Genomic DNA, 4,284 nt, shown 5'->3' on the forward strand with positions numbered 1-4,284 from the left:
CGCTTAACAGATCATTCTAGATAAACGACTTTTGATCTTCTGTCGAAATCAGTCGATACATGATCACTATCGACATCTATCACGAGAATGCATTGTAGAGATGTGCCGATATGTGTCTATATGTAAGTTGCATCGACATATATCGGCATATCTTATAGTTTGAAGTGTGTATACCAATAATATATAATTTTCGTTAGCTTTCTTCGTTTAGTTACAATAATATATAATTTACTTCTGTGTTTATGGTAATGCAGAAATATGTCCACCCCGAATATTTGTCTGTGTATGGTTTCGTGGGATGGAGAATGGAAAAAAGAGGGGCCCATGGACACTATGATATACGTTGGTGGTCAATCGAAGGTGCTTCATTTTTCAACTCCAACTGATTACCAAACTTTGAGAGATAGAATTCACGCTTCCTTGAATGTTGATGCAACCTGTTTTGACATACAAATGGCAATGCACACAACATACGGTCCAAATAAACTTTTTGGACGATTAGCACACATTGTGGATGACAGTGATATTGCTGGTTTCGTTGAGTTTTGTAGATGGAATAAACCCGATGTGATGCCATTATATGTGACTATGACTTCTCGAACAAGTGTTGCGGAAGTAAGGCGACCAATGGTTGCTGAAGTACGGCGACAAAATGTTGCGGAAGTAAAACGACCAATTGTTGCAGAAGTAAGACGACCAATTGTTGGTGAATTATGTCCACAAAATGTTACTGAAGCAGAGGCAACCAGAATAAGTTATTGTGTACCTAACATAACAATTGAGACTCGTGGTCCGGCAAAACATGTCATGAATCCATATACCCAATCTCCTCTTGGGCTAGACGATATTACATTGGATCACAATTGTGGGTATGATAATGTAGTGCACGGGGATGATCAAGGATATGGTAATGGATGTGATAACGATGACCATGGATACGATAACGACTACAATGGATTTGACAATGATGATCACGTATATGATAACGATGATCGCCAAAGATCCGTTTCAGAACCATCGATCGATAATGTTCAACCAAGTTTGCATGAGATTGATGATGAAGCAAGAATGAGAAGGAGAACGGATCCATTTCGGTTTGTTCCACAAGTACCAGAGGATGTAGACATTCCGATCAAAACTATAGAATCTTCGGGGGGTGGTGGGTTGAAGGCGCATGATATGTTCAAAAGCAAACGAGAACTGCAGTTATCTCTGCCTCTTCAAACCACGATACAGTTTGACCCCAATCGGTTCCACCTAACGTCCTCAGCTGATCATGGGGGGTACTCTTCTTCCAGTCGTCATATGCTTCTAGAAGGTGTCCTTTTATACGATCGCGACCATCGTGTTATTCCACGGGGTACTTTGCATCATCATCATCATCATCAAAATGATATTCCATCCGAGGATCAGTGAATGGTGACTTAACGTCTTTCCCACATTTCTTTTCTCGCTGGGGTCTACCTTTCACTTCTTCCTCCTTGATGTTTACATCCCTTCCTCTCCCTCTTCTTCCTCCTCTTGTCCCTCTTCCTCCCCTTCCATCCCTTCCTCCTGCATCCCTTACCCCCCCATCCTCTCCCTCTTCCTCCTCTTCCTCCTCCTCTTCCTCCTCCTCTACCTCCTCTATTACCCTGCCCTTCCTCCTCATGTTTAACCTCGATAGTCAAATCTTCTATTTCTCCTTTGTCTTCACGTATAGGTAAAGATGATTGGACAACTTGGTTAACCAGAAGAGTAAGCTGTCCATGATCGATCTCAGCATCATGGCCGTCATGGCTCTCATCCTGTTAAAACACCAAGTAGAAACACAGATTACATCATTGTGAATTCAGTTAAAAGCACCATATTAAACGTTAAAAACAAACTTACATCAATCATTATAACAATTTCCCTCTCCTGCTCTTTCTTCTCCATCTCCTCCTGCTGTTTCTTCTCTATTTCCTCCTGTTCTTTTTTAGCCCTCTCCTCCTGCTCTTTCTTCTCCCTCTCCTCCTGCTCTTTGTGCACCTTCTCCTCATGTTCTCTCTTATCCCTCGCCTCCTGCTCTTTATTCTCACTCGCCTCCTGCTCTTTCTTCTCCCTATCCTCCTGCTCTGTATTTTCCCTCTCCTCATGTACTCTCTTCTCCATCGCCTCCTGATCTTTCTTCTCTATCTCCTCCCGTTGTTTCTTATCCCTTTCTTCATGCTCTTTCTTCTCTATCTCCTCCCGCTCTTTCTTCTCCCTCTCCTCCTGCTCTTTATTCTCTATCTCCTCCTGCTCCGTCTTCTCATTATCATCCAGACCTTGTCCTCCAATCTCCATCTCATACATATCAACATCCCGTTGTGACTTCAGTTCCTGCACATCACGTTCTACAATGGACAATCAATTTACAAAGGCATTCAGTTTCCTATCTTGCTGACCAAACTGTTCAGTTATCATCTTCTCTTGCTCAGCAAACTTGACATTCATTTTCTTCTCATGCTCATCAAACATCCTCCTCAGTAGTCGTTCCAGACCAGATTGTTTCTTCTTCTGGACAGGTACTCTAGGTGAGACAATGAAGGCATTTTCATCATTATCAGTCTCAGATTCACTGTCATCCTCTACATCAATATATCCGCCTTCATATGTACCCAATCCCTCATGTTCCTCCTTTTCCATGCCTTCATCCTCTTGCTCCTCTTTCCCCTCTTCTTCCACCTCCTTCCCCTTTGCAACCTCTTGCCCCTTTTCCTCCTCTTGCCCCTTTTCCAAATCGGTAAAGACATGGTCATAATTACACTACAGACCATCCACATGGTTTACTAGACGATCATACCATGAGCTTTCTTTCTCGGTGTCTTCAGCTATAAGTTTCGTGGAATTTGGTTTTACACCCGACTAAAAATACAAATGTACAAATAAACAAGTCAGTCAGATGTATAGCACAATAGTGACACATATAGGCACAATGCTTGGTCAACTTACTTCAAAAATGGCTAGGACTTTGGGCAATTTAGCGATAACAGTCTTTTTCCATCGTAGCCATCGTGGGATGCGAGTGCCTTTCTTCTCATACCATGTCCGGGTGGCATCCCATACTTCCAACAACCAAGCCTGCAACAAAGTTCCAATTCATTATTTATGCCTATTACCAACATTTCTAGTATACAGAATATACACACATCATACCTGAAATACGTGTGCAAAACCATATAGGTTGTATGAGACACGGTTAATCCTTAACTTCTCCCTATAAGCAACCAATTGATCAATTTAGTCTTTTCCACCATCTATCCCATTAACAAGAGACCTGTAGGTCACATCCCAGCCACAAACACCCCACGGAAACTCGTTAAACAATCTTGGAAATTCAGCAAGTTCCAACACCCAATGAAGAACTTTTTTTCGCGCGTGTTATCCAACACACAGCCAATGGCAAAATACAACATGGCAAATGAAACTGCATCCTGGTCAGACTGATCCTTCCAAACAGTTTGCAGCATAATTGTTTCCACGTCTTTATAGGATGGTGTAGGGATGCCTGGAAAAAACTTATTCCTAAATCTATATGGCTTATTTATCCCACTGAACCTTTCCAGAAATGCTTCCATGTCTCCAAACCGTAATCCACTTAGGAGTCCAAACTCCCAATCCCCAAATCTTAACTCAACACCTCTAACTTTGAAGCAAAGCTCCCTGGGTTTGAGGTCTTCATGTATGATCTCCCTTGTTAAAACGGTATGGCAGAGGACTCCTGCAAATACTGTATTGGTCATTTCCAAGTACTGGCCGAAGCAACTCTTCCTAAATAGATTTAGTTGGTCTGATGTTAACAACCCCTTTATCTGGTTTGCTGCTTCTAGGTTACACCTAACCGTGATGACGCTTTCCGTTCCAAATGCTTTTTTGTATTTATATGCAGATTTCTTCTTGGCTTTCTTCTTCGAAGGAGAGCCATGCTCATCTCTCTTCCTCTTGTCTACACGATCATGCTGAAAAATGTTGTAGACATATCATCAGGGAACATACAATCAAGCTAATTATAACGTTGAGCTAGAATGAGCTAGTGTATGCTAGAATAAGAGAGTTATCAGTAATAGTTCGTCGATATGAATGTTCTATCGGCAATATAACGTCGATATGAATGTTCTATCGGCAATATAACGTCGATATGAATGTTCTATCGGCAAAATGATCGACGATATGGATGTTCTATCGGCCATTAGGCTGTCTATGACTATGTACTATCTACAATTAGGTTGCCGATGAACATACACATCGACGAATTTCAACCAAACCGAATGACTTTCTAAC

The sequence above is a fragment of the Euphorbia lathyris genome, chromosome 5 (assembly GCF_963576675.1).
Source record: "Euphorbia lathyris chromosome 5, ddEupLath1.1, whole genome shotgun sequence".
In the NCBI taxonomy this organism is placed as follows: Eukaryota; Viridiplantae; Streptophyta; class Magnoliopsida; order Malpighiales; family Euphorbiaceae; genus Euphorbia; species Euphorbia lathyris.